This window comes from Uloborus diversus, unplaced genomic scaffold (genome assembly GCF_026930045.1).
Source record: "Uloborus diversus isolate 005 unplaced genomic scaffold, Udiv.v.3.1 scaffold_822, whole genome shotgun sequence".
NCBI lineage: Eukaryota > Metazoa > Arthropoda > Arachnida > Araneae > Uloboridae > Uloborus > Uloborus diversus.
The window spans coordinates 75421-91762 of record NW_026559036.1 but is presented as its reverse complement, the minus strand read 5'-3'; the positions used below and the strand labels follow the sequence as shown (position 1 = coordinate 91762).

The 16342-nt window shown below is 35.5% G+C and overlaps 1 long non-coding RNA gene across 1 annotated transcript; it reads left to right on the top strand.

The window, feature by feature from the left end:
* Nucleotides 1-38: 38 nt before the first annotated feature.
* On the top strand, nucleotides 39-6475 carry LOC129233941 (uncharacterized). Its single transcript, XR_008581506.1, has 3 exons — nucleotides 39-78; nucleotides 2031-2261; nucleotides 6194-6475. It is a non-coding gene; the product is annotated as an uncharacterized LOC129233941 (long non-coding RNA).
* The last annotated feature ends 9867 nt before the right edge of the window (nucleotides 6476-16342 follow it).

Below are 16342 nucleotides of genomic sequence, written 5' to 3'. Positions count from 1 at the left end.
GATTAGATTATTGGCAGAGTATTCATGTTTTTCCGGAAGGAAGGCATTTTTTTTACGTTCGAGCGGTTTTTGGTGGAGGTATGTGGTTTTGAATTTTCCGACGTTTGTATCATTATTTTTTAAAATTGATCAATCATTAACCATAATAGTTTCAGTTTGTAGATATTTATTGTGTATTATTTATATTTCTTGTTGGCTTAGAAAATATATATTGAATCTTTAATGTATTCATTCTAATTTTTAAGTCGTTTAATACCTTATCATTCGCATTTGAGATTATTAATTTTGTATTTTTAGTACGGATCAATGCAAAGTACGCTGGTTATTTTTGCTTGTGCATAATATTAAACATTATATTTGTAACGTAATATTTAATGTCGCATCAACGGTGTTCGAGCTAAATGGTTGTTTCACTGCGTTTTGTATAATTATATACGAAGTATGTTATTTTTGTTTTAACTATTATATTGGGCCGGTCTGTTTGTAATGTTAGCTACAAGCATTGCAGCAGAGTGAATTTAATTTTTGAGCAGGCTAATTAGTAAAATTGAAAATTATTATCAAACAATATAGAGCATCTTCCCGAGGTGGATTTTATGACTTCTTGTATTCCTGACATTACGATTCTACAAGCATATAACTCGATGCGTTTTTATGCTAAGTATGTTTCAATGTGGTAAAAGTAAGTTAAATGCTGTGTTTTCTCTGCTTTGCAAATCGTCAACAAGTGATTTGTTTTCATGTAATAATTTCAAATCTTCCTAGTGTGAAAACGCCCTGCCATCTAAGAAGGGACAGGGGTTTGAGAGCCCCTGATAATCTGTATAATTTTAAAAACAATATTTTATTGATGGAATTATATGATGATAAGGTGTATTTTGGGCTAGTGCATTCCTCAATGGATAGAGCCTCTATTCTGTTAGCTACAGGGTTGGCAAGTTTCTGCGGAGGCGGTTAAAACCACTGGTAGAAACCGGTTAAACCGGCATGGCGAAAACCACTTTCTGCCACAGTTGCGGCAAAAACTGGCAAAAACTCACAAAATAAAAATTAAAAAAAAATTATTGACATGCAATAGGAAGTGCATGGAAAAAATAATTATTAACCAAAGCACATTTTAATAATATTACCACAATTTAAAATCAAATATTACATTGCTTGGACCCTGCGGTTGCTTCTTCAAAAAGGTTATTTCTAAAATCTAAACAGTTTCTCAATCTAATATGTACAAATGAGAAACTTTAGAATATTCCTGCAACAAAAGAGCTAGCAGGCAATGCATGAAGGAATAAGCAATGTTTGAAACTTTCATCTATTGTTTTTTTTTTTTTATTGTTCCACCATGTAGTAAGTAACTGGGGTAGTGGGAGAAATTCGACTGGAAAATAAGTTTCGAGAAATAGGGCCAATTTGTTTTGCAAAGCTGTGACATTAGGTACAAAATCTATGTTAATAATAGCAAGTAAAATTCTGGCACTTTCTTCTTGAAGTACGTGATAATTTCGATCACAAACAATTTAGATGAAGCATATAAGTGAGCAAATTAAAATCAGAAATGCCTTTTAATTTTGTATGTCACTCCTCTTTCCTGAGCACCTATATGATTTTTCGTCCTTTATTAAATTAATCCAAACATTACGAGCATCTGCAAATGAAAAGTTCCCTTCTCGAACTAAATCAAGGGCATTAGCATAGGCTTTTATTTTTTTTAAATGATGAAATGAAGTTTAATTTTTTAGTTTACTTAAACGAATATTATTAAGCAATCACTTAAGTAATTAAAGATGCTTTTAAGTTTTTGCCAGTTTCTGCCGGTTTTTACCGGTTACAACCAATTTCTGCCACTGACACGGCAAAAACTAGTTTCTGCCGGCAGAAAGCCAACCCTGGGTAGTTAGTTACTACTAAGATGAAAATTTGACAATTTGTCAAAGTAGTTTGTGAAATAGGTAACTAATTGTCCCCAATGCATGCAGTTCATGTTAATCATATTCTTTCTTTAAATCACCTTTTTTTTTTTTTTTTTGCAGAAAACCTAAGCATCCCGTCTTCAACGATGGTTCCTCTACAAAGCGGGTATTTTTCCTATAAAACTGGGCTTTGAACCCAGTATCTTCCTGCTTTACATATTTCCTTCTTTGCAGTCTCCCTGTGAATCTACTGGACTGCCCTCAATTTGAGCAATCTGAAGATGGGAAAAGGTTGACAAATTTCCTTGATATCTTTCCATTGAAAGAGTCTTGTTGAACAAGTTGGCAAGGGTAAGTTCTCTACATGTCATTTTAAAATTGTTATTATAAGTTGTTTAAAATGCATTTATATGATCTATTCAGTGTGCTCTTTTTTTTCTCACTCATTTTCTGAAAAAAATATTGTCTCCCCAAAAAAACTGCTTGCGTCAAGGCCTGAAAAGCACCTATAATGTTCTGGTCTCAATCAAGGTTTCCGCTATGGTCACATTTTTTGAAAAATGTGAAAATACTATTTAAATTGCAAAAATGGAACAAGGCATTTTTGCTTTTTTTTTTTTTTTGCTCTAATATAATAAGAAAAAGAAGGGGCAATTTTCAAGTCGATATTCTATATTAGAAATTGTGCGGTCAAGTGGTTTGGCAAGGATCATATTTTATTTTCTTTGGGAAGGTAAAAACGTATAAGGATGAGCTGTTTTTACTTGTTTTTCATAGAATGAATAGTGTAACACATAATAAAAGTATCGCACTGTGTATTGCATGTCTTATTTTTAATTAGTATTTCATTATATACAAAAAATATTTATCGAAAAAACATTCAGTCTAGAATCCTTTTAGTAAGTATTTTTTTTACACTTAAAGGTTTAAAAAAAAAAAATAACGATTCCAGCGAAGTAAGATTTGTTATTTTATTATTTTGAAAATCGAAATGAAATTTTACGTAAGATAAGGAGGGGGGAATCTTTCGACCCCCCTCCCCCATGTAAGGGTAAGCAAATTGCCAAAATCATCCTTATGTAATCAATGAATGGCCTCTAGAGATTCAAACTGACTTACCCGGAATCCATAAAACCCTAAATTAGTTTTTCGTCGACGAGAAAGGTATGTACTTTAATGTTTCAAATAGCCAAATTAAACATGAGTTACAAATTAGGGAGATGCGAAATCTATTTTCTGTTCTGAAATTACCTCCAATAGTGAATTTCCAATAGAAAATTATTTTGAGACTTTTTTCTTTTTCAAAAAATAGGATGTTCCATTGAAAGTGGTACTTTAAAATGCAAAATCCCCGCAAAAATTGCGGAAAACGAACCCAAAGTAAGCTTATTGGATGTGCAGTGGGAAGTACTTGCCCACAAAATGGCCGACGATCGTTGGTTGAAAAGGAATCACTTTTCTACCACATGGACATCCATCTAGTTAAGCGAACCGGTTCCCATGTCCATGTTTTCCTCCCTTCTCTCTTAAGATTCGCTGCAATCCCGCCTCAGTGGCCGAGTGGTCTAAGCGATTCTTTCTCACACTTCCGATTCCGAGTCACAACTGTATTTATGTCGAGGACTGCATACTAAGTGCCTTGCTTCCATTATTTTTTATACCGATAGATGGCAGCACCATCACCAGATCAAACAGTTAATGAGAATTTAGAACTAGTCCAGGAGCTAATAGCTACCTGGTACTAGCACCCCCAGAGGTATCGTTTCACTTGGAGGACATTGAGACCACGAGCATATTTAACGTCGCCCAGTCCCCTTTAATGACGACAGTGGGTCTTCGACCATCGAAGTTCGAACTCGGGACCCTCCGGCCCCGAATCCAACACTCTGCCGATCGGGCTTTTCTCACACTTGAGGCGGTGGGTTCAACTCCAACCCTCGCTCCGCATGTACTTCCCCCTCTTTCTGATGTAAATTCTTTCATGTGTTGTTTATATGCAATCTACTGAAATAAAAAATATATCATGCGTAAGGGAGGCAAGACACTCAGATTGTAGTCCTCATCAAAATAAACCCGTGCAATAAGCACCAAAAGAAAGAGTCTACTAATTCAATTTTCATCTCTAACATGTTGCATTTGTTTTTGTCTTGATTCAGGAGACTGAGTTTTCCGTTATGTACTTTCTTGTCTACCTTTTTTAGTTTTGCGAGATAGATTTGACTGACGACGTTTTCAGCTCGCGTCAGCATGAGTTATACAGGCTGTTTTTGCTAAAGGTCATGCACATGTAGCTTTAAGCCGAGTTAGGCCCCTAGAAGCAGGACTTGATTGCTGAATAGGCCAACTAGGCCCGGGCTTAGGGCTCCCGATATTTAGGGGCACCTAAATGTCTGAAATTACTTTAGTCTTGCTAAAATTTATTCAGCCGACGGCTAATGCTATAAAGTTTGAATACAGGGGCCCCCAAAAAAGTATTTGGCCTAGGACCCCTCAATATTTTAATCGGGCCCTGCCTAAAGGGACTAATTATCAGTAGTTTAGACCACCGCAAGTAAACCTTAACTTAATAAACCTCAAGATACAAACTCTCTCAATAAAATGACAAGATTGAGAAGTGTATCCTCTTATAATCATCTAAGTCAATGAAAATTAACTAAAAAGTGTAAAATAAAAAAAATATTTAAAAAAAAAAAAAAACCCTGACTGCGTAAAAACCTAGAAAGAAAAATGTATAAGCCCAGTAGTTAAGAATGTTATTAAGTACTTCTGATAATTACACCATTGAAATAGTTTTATAATTGTACACAGATAAGACTAATCACAAATTCAAAAGCAGAAGAGAAGGATCAACAGTCGGAGCTTATTCAAATTTTGCGGGGTTCCTTGAATCAGAAAGGAATGGGCCCCCACTGTTGATCCTTCTCTTCTGCTTTTGAATTTATGATTTGTCTTACCTGTGTACGGTTATAAAACTATTTCAATGGTGTAGTTATTCAGTAGTACTTAATAACATTCTAAACTACTGGGCTTATACATTTTTCTTTTTAGTTTTTTTGGTTTTTACGCAGTCAGGTTTTTTGTTTGTATTTAATAACTTCTGAATTCGCTGGAAAAGCAGTGGCAACTCTTGTTATCCAAATGTACATACATGCAGTATATTTCATTTTAAGATACAGCTTGGAAACTACTTCATGTTTTCTTTTGTATTGATACCAAGACCTTTACAATGATTGAGAGAGCAGGCAGGTGTCATACTGGTCTAAGTAGAAGAGAACATACATCCTCTCTGACTGCCTGTTAGCACAGAAAAGATTTGTGCTTGGTTCCACAAATCAAGATTTGCATCAAAGAAAGGAAGAATGCTCTGGACGGGCAAAAGAATTCTCTAACAATCTGGTTACTTTTACTTTTCACATCCTTTCTACTGCAAATCAAAGGGATTAGAAAGTCCCTTGGGAATAAGAGGGCATTGGAATGCTCACTCTTGATGAAGATCATCTTTAGTCACCATTTCATATTGACGCTGAAAATTTACTTAAATTTGAATCTTGTATAAGTTTCAATACGTGCGATAGTAAATTCTTGAAACATATCGACACCTTTTGAAAATCATGTCAAAAAGAGTGAATGCTAATTTACATGTATGTGTTGGATGGATGACTATTTTTAATAACCTTGGTTACTTCGCGCTTTCGGATAATACGTGCTTTTTCTTTGTCCCCCAAAAAGCACGATATAACAAGGGGTAACTGTAATATCAAATTGAGTGATAAACAAGCCAGGGAAAAAAATCTTGATGAAGAAATGAAGACTGGTGTCGAAGGGATACTATGTGGGCCTTGTTTCCGGTTTCTGGCATGTAAACATATTGTTGAAAACAGTTATATTTGTACTGGTGAAAAAGATGTATTAAATCATAAATATATAATTTATTACTCTGCAGCTCTACAATCTGTGGAAACTTTGTTATATGCTATAAGTTGAAAAAAAATTGATTATGGTGACACTGCTGGGCCCATGCAATCTGTTTATTTGTTTTGAAATATCTATACAAACAATTGTATGTTTTCATATGCTCCTATAGTAATTCTATTTTAATCTTTTCTTTTCCGATTTTTAGTCTGGAAAAACATTAAATGATATAATGCATTTATTGGTCATACAGTTACATATTTTGAAAATGCATGTGCTTATAAATTCTAAAGAACTATCCTAGAACTTTTCCTTTTTTTCCCCCCGAGTTTGTTTATTTGTATTAACTGTACTTATTCTATATTTTGTAGGTTTTAGTTCTTTGAAAAGTACTGCTCCTGGACCCCTACCCCTCCAACAGTTGATGTTACCAGTTGTATGTTTTGAATATGGCTTGTGCTCTATCTGGATATTTCCTCAAAAATTGAAGATTTGAACAGACTATTTCACTTTACTACTAATCCTGAATGATGTGTTGCTCTGTTTTGTCTAATATTAGCAATGTGGTGCGCTAGGCTTTTCGAGTGGAATGATAATTCAATTACTCAGTGTATTAAGATTCTAAAATGTACTTTAACTTGAGGACCTTGTGAGATTTATTTTATGTATTCTTATATCAACTACATTTGAATTTTTATTGTTATAAAAAAGATGTATTGAAATCATGGACTATGAATGTACCTGTAAAATGCATATAAAACTCTTATTCACAAAACTTTGTTTGGATTATGTCTATATTTTTAACTTTAAAGTAAACATCTCCATGTAATTTTAGAAAGTTTCTACTTCTACATCAGAAATAACTTTGATCCCTATGCATTATGTGATATATTGCCGTATCTGAGAGGATATTCAATTTTATTTGATACCAGGGAATTAACTTATTCCATTCAAATTTTGGAAATGAAAATTCAGCAAGAAAAAAAGATGTCTAGTGCAAAGAGTTAAATATGTAAATAAATAATGAAAATATACAGCTGAAAGTCTGAAGTTATGAAAACTGCTGTTAATGAATTATCAAATTTGTACTTTATTTGTTAAAAACAAATCGATCATTTTGAAGCAGATAAATTGGCTATTTATTATTCAGTCAGAATAAAGTGCGACAGTGAACAACGTCTATCATGAAATTTTAAGGTTGTAGTGAAGAGAGATGGTTATGGAAAAATTTACATTTTAGTACTCTCTTAAAAAATAAAAATATATGTATAATTTTGTTCACAATACAATTAAGACCTAAATCAGAATATTATTAAAACAATTTTAATAATTCTCAATCAAGAACTCCAAATATACTTGTACATGAAGAATATTTTTTTTTCCTCTGCAATTTTGGAAAATTAAAAGTAGAAAATTTTAGGATATTTTAATTATTCAAGTTACCTGTACTTAAATATGGGTTAAACTATTTTTACTTTCTTCTATATCTAATATATAGAAAAAAGTATTGAATTCGTTCAAATTTTGATGGATTTGAACGTTTTGAGGTGTGTGTCACGTACGTGTGTGAACAGTTTTTTGTGGCTGCTCTACAGCAAAAACTACCACATGAAATCAAACAAAATTTGGTACACATATGTGCCTCAAGGTGAACTGCCCATTGGTTTTTGGCGTGAATTCCTCGAAGGGGGGTGGAGCAATGGGACATTTCTTGAGTTATGCGTGCCTGCTATTACCCAAGAAGTAACGGGCGTAATCAAACAAATATTGGACCGTATGTTTCCCCTAACAGGAGCAGGTGCTGATTCAATTTTGGTGTCGATATCTCAAACGGGGGTTGAGCTATAGAACGTTTTTTGTCTTCAATTGTGACTGCTGTATCTCAAGAAATAATGAACGGAATCAAACAAAAATTTATTGACAGGTAGCCCTTAGAAGGTATAAGAGCTGATTTTATTTTGGTGTCAACAACTGAAAAGGGGGTGGGGTAATCGAACATTCTTTCTTTGCATTGTGAGTGCCATATCTCAAGAAGTAATGTTACGTTCTGCATGAAATTCGGAATAAATGTGAATTCATATGAAACAGGCATTGGTTCAATTTTCACGCCAATCACTCCAAGAGGTGCTGATTTTTTTTTTTTTTTTTTTGCGAATAAAAATAGCTTTATGAATGCAACAATGAGAAAGATAAATCGTACTAAACTGTCGTCTGCTTATTTCTTGTGATTTTAATTGTATGGAAATGATTGGAAATATTATCTCCAAATGATTTGAAACTTTTAACAATTGCCATCTCATGTTTGTTAACAAATAAAATATTTGTAATTAATTCAAGCAAGTCTTTTAAAATAACCTTCAATTTTCACTCTTTGCTTTGATTTTGCGATAATTCAGACATTGGGATGGTTGTCAAGTTTTTGCATATGTAATTTTGTTTTTGTTGGGAATATTGCTTCCTCGTCAAGAGTGGTGAGGGATCAGAATTATAAGAAAGATATAGAAGAAAGTTTCGTGATGGCCACAACATACTAGTTTATAATGACATACTAGTTACAGTTTGTTTCTCTTCAAATTTTTATTGTCCTGATATAGCATAGCCAATTTGACATTGTTTCACTAATGAAAATTAACTGAAAGATAAAGTTTGTTCTTAGTTACATCCAGTAACGCAGGCCTACATCCACCTTCTAAACGGGGGGGGGGGGGGTCCTTAATCTTTAAACCAAATCCAGTGAGTTGTTTTATTCATTTTTACTCTCCCCTTTATTCTGCTTTCAAAGCTTTTTACTAAGAGAACTAGCTTAACATTTGGATTCCTGTTTCAATGATGCATTGAATATTCTGAGGTAAAAAACATAAAGTCACATCTTGGTAAATATACATATATATGAAGCAAACTATTTTTGCAACCTCTGGCCACTCTGCTAATGTATAGCCCTAAAAGTACATTCATCAATGAAAAGCTCTTCTTTGAAAATAAGTTTTCCCCCTTGTTTAATGCATACCTTCAGTAATTAATTGAAATAGACCCTGTTTTTTGAAGAAAATTAATTATTTGAATGGGGTCCGGTTCCAATTGATTCGGATAATTGGAGTTCACTGAATTTTAAAAGATTTCATAATCATCCTTTTTTGTAGCAAAAAACTAGAAAGTTTTAGTTTTTCAGCTTTTTTTTTTCCATTTTATTCTGCAATTCAGAATATGTTGTACCAGCATTAACAGCTACAATCCTAAGCTTGAACACACATGCCAATACGATAATAACTTTTTACTAAATTTTACAAAAACAGACATTTGCTCTCTTCAAAAAACTTGAGTCATTTTAAAAAATATCTTTAATTTCGTTTCAGTCATGGACATCCTTTAATTGCCTGTCCAATTATCCGAGTTCGGGCCCGACGGACTCGGACAGTTATAATTCTATAGTATTTGTATACAGTCGAACCTTGATGATGCTTGTGTATCCCCGATTCACTGTTTTGTGTCAATGTCCAGAGGCAATTGGTATAAAAAAAACCTTGGGCAGGGAGGGGGGTTGGCTTGAAACTAACTCTTCATTTAAAGAACTAGACAACTAAATTTTAACGTCATAATTTATTGAATGACCTCTACAAAATACAGGACAAAGCCTTAAAATCCGAGACGGATGGCCACAGTGTGGTTTTCCTCCTTTCAATTCCAGGGCTGTGTCCAAGGGGGAGATTTAGGGATTAAATCCCTCCCAGTGTGAAAAAAAATAATAGAAAGTCAAATGAAGAAAAGTTCATATTTGACTTTTAGTTAACTTTTAATGTTGAAGTTAGGGTTCAGCAGTTAGGAAAAATAATTCTCTGGGAAGTTTCCTGGCAATTTAGGAGTGTCCTCTTTTTATTGACTAAAATCCTATTCTCTTAAAAGCAGTGATGGAGGAACCACTGAATGGGCTGTCAACACAAGTCATTTTTAATATTGCTTTTTATAAAATGGCTATGATGACTTAGGCGGTTCACAAAAAGGGAAGAGTTGCTGCTATGAATGAATATGCATAGTAATTGTGCTTGGGTAATGTAAATAATTTGCATCTGCAACGAACCTTTTACTATTTAGTTTATTAAGCACTATTTTAGAATACCTGAAAACATGTGTCATAAAAGATTTTTTAGAAATATATTAGTACTTATTGAAATTTAGTGCACAGTAAACAGGTTTGAAATCTAAACAAGCAGTAGAATGAGTAAATACTGAGGTTACTAGCGCAACCAGAATTTATCTTCTAGAAGGTCAATTCCATAAGGGTTCTGACATGTATATAGTATAACGGTCTTGACTTATATCCCCTCCCACCGCTACGCCCCTCATTGGGAACAGTGTAAAGAAATGAATTATTTGGCACTGTTGTGTTTTCCTGACAATGCAAGCAAGAATGAAAAAACATTGAAACCAAAAGCCCTCCCTTAATGAAATCCTGGACACTCGCCTGTCCAATTCAAAACTCGAATTTATTTTTTATCAAATGACATGAGAAGAGTATAAAACGCATACTTATTAAGCAAATTCTTCTTTCTTCAAATACGTGAATCGATCAACACTATCATTTTCTATCGACGGTTTATTTTGAACTAGGAAAAGTTAAGCTGAAATCACCCAAACAAAGTGAGACAAAAATGACTGTAAGCGTTTACGGTATTTAAGACCTGACTATATATCCGAAAATGTAGAATGGAATTTCTGTTCAATATATGAAACATTAAAAAAGTGATTGTATATGCGGGGTGACCTCGTATCGAAAGGGGGGGGGGGCTAGGCGCAAACTGTTCAGTTGAGAGTTTACCTCTTTTTTATTTTTTGAGGGGGGAGGTGGTTAGCTCCCTAATTTAGCCAAGGTCTGACTCTTTGTGTTTCTGTGTAAAGCTAATAAATAGCGTTTTTTAGTAAACTTTGCTGATACTTCTTTCATGACGACCTTTCCTTAAATTTTAAGGAATAATTTAAATTTCCTTGACTCTTATAAACCCTAAATTTTGCCCCCCCCCCCTCTGCAGCAAATTCTGTAGGACCCTCCCCACAAGGCAGTGTATATTTGAAACGTTAACAAGCCTTTAATGCTTTTTTTTCCCCTCCCATTTCTTCTGCGTAGGGCCCCTTAAGGACGTGCCCCCCCCCCCTCACTGTGGGGTCAGCGGGCACGCAGATCTGGGCCTAGACGGTCGTAATCGCTTACCTTTCTATTAACGCAATGGTAACGTTTTATTTGATGCACAGACACAAGTATATATACATTATACATAGATATATTTAGGAGGGGACACGATTTTAGAGGTATAAAGACCCAATTTTTGTGATGTGAGGGTTAAGGAGTGCAGAGCTTCCCTCAGAGAACTCTTCTAAATTGATTTATATAAATTTCAATTTTTGATTTTTTTTTTTTTTTTTTTTAATCTGAAGACGTTTTAATTTGACTTAGAGGACTGGAGGCTCCTCCTACAAGTTTTCTGAAATTGATGCTTTAAAAGCACTATTCGGTGATGATGAGAGGAATATTCGGAAGTCCTCTTCAGAAAATTTTCACTGAATTCTGAGAAACGAAATTGTAGGCTATTTTTAGTGGCAAACTGCCAGATAAGGAATGGGTTCGGTGGTCTCCATCGGGAAAATTTCAAAATCGAAACCTTAACGCAATGACGCACAACCCCTGGAATTGTGGAATACTTTAAGGGTAGGTTTTCCTCGAGATTTTTTTCATACAGAAGTTATAAAGAAGCAACTTTTCATAGGCTTTGTTATCAATAGAGGAATGAGGGTGCAGTAGGTTTGAAGTTCCCTCTGATATTTTCTTTTTTCGAAATTAAAGATGAGTTTAAGAATGCTATCATTTACAGGGAGGTTCCCAATATAATCCATATAATCCTCAATTCCTAAAAAAAATCATTTCTAAAGCTAACCTACTGTTGCGGTTAGCTTTAGTAGTGAAAGAAATTAACAATACTATTTTTTTCTTTCGAAATGGAAATTAACTCTCTCAAGGTCAAATATCTTTTTATCAGAGCCATACTTACGATTGCTCGATTAAGCTTTTTCAGACAAATAAATGTTGGGGAAACTTACAAGGGGTATAGGGTTCATGACGTAGACTGTACCATTGCAATTTTAATAGGGTGGCGGGTATTTTAGAGGATTTTTGATCTCACATTCGGGGATCTCGTTCTTGGGAGAATAGGCAGAATAGTAACCCTTCGAACGCTTCGTTCATCCCCCAATCACAACCCCCTCAAAATGATATCAGGAACCCTGAAAAACTATTCCGCCTAATCAAATCCTCCCTTCAAATGACACAGCATCCCCATAAATAAAGACAAAAAAAAAAAAAAAAATCAAAAACTTCTAAAACTATTCCCTCTCCTGAAATATATCAATGCCGCAGTCTGCGTCAGGACTCCTCCTCCCCCTCGAGTATCCCTATCTTCTTTTGCCCACACTGAAATGAATTCTCTCAGGGTCATACATCTTTTTATCAGAACCATACTATACAAGCAATTGTTTATGCCTTTTCAGATAGTTAACCATGTCCGTGTGCCCACGAGAGAGTTGCTGGGGTTGTAGCGCAGATCGTACCATTGAAATTTTCGTGAAACGACAACTTAGCAGGAGTTTTGATCATGCTAAACCATCGTGATGACCCCTGATGATTTGTGGGGTCTCTTTTCTTTTCTTATGGAGGGGGGAGGGTATCGTTTTTGTGGGGATGGACACCGTACCACTCCTTTGAATGCCGAAATGGGAAGATGGGGCGCCGCAGACATTGGGCGCATGCCGGGAACATTGGGCACAACATGCTCGGCGCCCAATGTTCTTGTGCCCAAAGTTAACGGCGCCCAAAATGCTCGGCGCCCAAAGTTCTCGGCCCCCAATGTTCCCGGAGGCCAATCGACGGCGCCCAATGTGCGGGGGCCCAATCTTCCTAGACTGAGGACCCGGTCCTCAAGCCTCAACCGAAATCCTTTTAAAATTGATGTAAAAAAGTGTGTTATAGTTGATCTTTAATGATATCAGAAGAAAGTCAGTGTTCGGAGGCTGTCCCTAGAGTTCCTAGCTCTCCTCAAACGAAAATTTTCGAAGTGGAAGACCTAAAACTGCATTAAGGCTATTTGTATAGATGATGAGGGGCGGACGGTAGGTTTCAGGAGCTCTTCCTCAGAACCTTATGCAGTCTTTACTTGTTTTGACTTTAAAGTCAAAGGGAGCAACGACACAACTGTGCCTTTTGGTTCATTTAGCGCCACTGTATGAAAACTACCTTTTCTTATAGGACTCTATGTTCACTATAAGAAGAGGGGCAGGACGAGGACCAATAAACCAGAACTCTGTTTTCAAAACAAAAAGATGCATCTAGATTGTAAAGTTAATTGTTCGTATCTTGTCCAAAGACGGCTGCTCAAGGGCTGATTATATCAGGACTACTGAAAAACGTCTGGAAGATATTGCAACATCGGCCGATGTTTCACCGACATTGCCACCAAGTCCATCATTTAGACAGGGGAGCCAACTGCCCTCCTGGATTTGAGAAATAGATGCACCAGTGTTGGTACGGGCCATGACAACTATTTTGTTTTCTTGTAGATAAATAAACGGATTATAATCGTATGTGTATCGCATGAAAGATAGAGTATATGCAGAACAGGAACTAATCACTGAGTTGTAGCTGGTATATAGTAGCGCACAGTTTTGGGAGGGACCATCCGAAATTTTCGAACTCCCTAGGGCCGAATTTAGCTCCATGCCGGCCCTAGGCAAATTTGAAATATTCGCCCCCTAACTCCCTTTAAGAAGCAAAATATCCTTGACTCAAAAAAACGTAAAAAAGTGTTCCCCAGATTCAAACTGTCAAACTTATGAAGAAATGATGGCGTTTCACATTCTGAGGCGCCCCGATGAAATGATCACAGTGATCTCCCAAAAATTTTTTTATTCGGCAAATTTTGCTGACGATTCGGCAAATACCATGATTGAAAAACATTTGACTTTCATAAGATATGTTAAGTAATTATTTTAAAATTACAAGAAAAATTGTCTCTGTGGAAAATGAAAGAATGCTAATATTTTACTTTCAAGACTAACAATTTAATTCAAAAAATGTGTATTATAATAGCAAATTTGCCGCCCTTAGGCAGCTGCCTACTCTGCCTATTGAGAAATTGGGCCCTGATAACTCCCCAGAAATTTTATTAAAATAAAGTTTTAAAAACTCAACTTTCGGGGTATCGAGGCATTAACTGAGGAAATGGATTTAGGAATCTCCCTCGAAAATGTTTCAAAATTTAAATTTACCAGTAATTTCTGAAAATTAGGAAACTAAAAACACATTTTGTATGTTTTTGATGATGTACGGAGAAAGGTCAGGTTTCGGGAGCTGGCCCGAAAATACTTTTTGAAAATAAAGCTTAGAAACCAAAATATTCTGTCATTATACATTGAGAAGTTAGAAGAGGAGGGGTGCTCTTCTAGCTCTTCAGCTGTCCAGCCTGAAAATGCACCTTTAGGTAATGTTTGCTTACATTAAAAGAAGTGTGAAGGTGCTTAGAATCCTTCGTTCCTGGAAATATTTTGCCTTTGAGGCTTTAAAAATTCGATTTTTAACTATATTTATTCATATTTTAGAAAGGGATGGAAGATTCGTGAGCTCCTCCAAAAAAACCTCCTTTTAAAGCTATCATCACGATATAAACTAAGGAGGGAGGGGGTCTTATCAAAACTCGTTTGTAGTTGAAGTCCCAAAAAAATTCATTTAAGTTGTTTAAGTAAGTTAAGTGATAAGGGCTGGATAAGCTAGTTTCCGTTGACATTTTTTTCCAAATAAAAGACTTAAAATGCAATTTTTTGCTACATATCAAGGCATTTGTGAGAGGGCACGGGAAAAGGGGTTCTCCTCCTAGTTTCGAAATTAAAGCCATAAAAACGAAAATTTAGGCTCTTTTTGGTCTTGTGAACAATAAGTATACTCTGAGAACCGCAGCATTTAGAGATAGTCCAAGTGTCTGTAGTTAATTAAACATTTTGGAAACAAAAGTTTTGTTTTGAGGATAGGGATATAGTTTATCTCCCAATTAAGGCCTATACTTCTTTTTCAGTAAAATACATGTGTTAAATTTTGTTATCTTCTCATAATATTTTTTTCCTTAAAGAACTCCTGCAATCACAAGGCTTTGGGAGGGGCCATGGCCCCCAACTAGATCCGCTCCTGGTAGCGCAGCGAGGGCTGAGAAATCAATCAGTTGGTGAATCGTGTGCAAGACCACATAAAACAGAGTGTAAACTGCAGCTACTCCGACGTCGGGGATGAGAAGAATTAGAGCACCCACCGTACTCGCGACTTTTCTCCCTGTGACTTAGATATCATTCGCAAGATTAAAAAACCAATATGTAGTAGGCGGTTTGCAATAAGAGAGGACATTGTTAATGCTATGCGCCAACAGGTGACCAGATTCCCTCATGGCACCAAATACTGAGGCTGATGGTATTCAGCGCACCCCACATCGTTGGTAGAGTGTGGTTACAATAGTAGGGGAGTACAATGAGGGTTTTTTGGTCCAGGTTTGTCATTTTATCTTTATGCGTTCTGAGTTATTTTTGTGCTCCGTGAAGGCCATATTTCCCTGTATTCTACCATAATAAATTAGTGTCAGTGATGTTCCCGTTAGTTTTTCTGAGGGTATACTGCCAGTAATTTTATGCACAATATGTGTATGCGATCATATACATAATATAAGATAATATGCAAATTTTTAAAACTTGAGTGTATACCCTATATGTCTAATAAATGTATATGGCGTATATGGAATATACTCAATGGGAACACCACTGATTAGCGTTACTATTCATTGTTCACTAGGCTGGTTCAAAAATACATGTATAAAAAAAAAGTTTCTCCTAGATACCAGGATACTCCACAATATTTTTAGACTCGTGTAAATAGTAATATACTGGCAGAATTTTAGCTTCCTATTTCAACTGAAAGAGGGTTCTCAACCCCCGCCCCCAAACTTCATAAGTATGAGGAAAGAGGCTAAAAAAAATATATTTAACTGGAAAAACAATGCTACACATTATAATATACACTAGTAACATGCATACATTGCAATAAAACATTTACAAAAAAGAAAAACAGCTGGGGAGAATAAATGTTTCTAAATTTTTCTTTTTCTATGCTATGGCTAATGTTAAATTAATAGCTCCACTGAGCACCCTCTTAAAATTTGATTAAGAAGCTAAAACTTTTAGTGTAATACTATTAGTAAGTCTAAAGAAAAATAGGGGGTGTTCTGGACTCTAGCTGAAAAGAAGTTTTTTTTATAAACACCCTAATGTCCACACATGAAGCTAACACCTTGTCCTTTTGTCTGTATATATCATTTTCCAACCGGGCTGGTATCTTCAAGAATAAAAATAGTTGCCATGACTTTTGTGCCAACCCTTTGTATTTATAAAATGTAAATTGGTGTGGTTTTGGTCCCCACCACACCACTATCCAATTTGGAATTGGT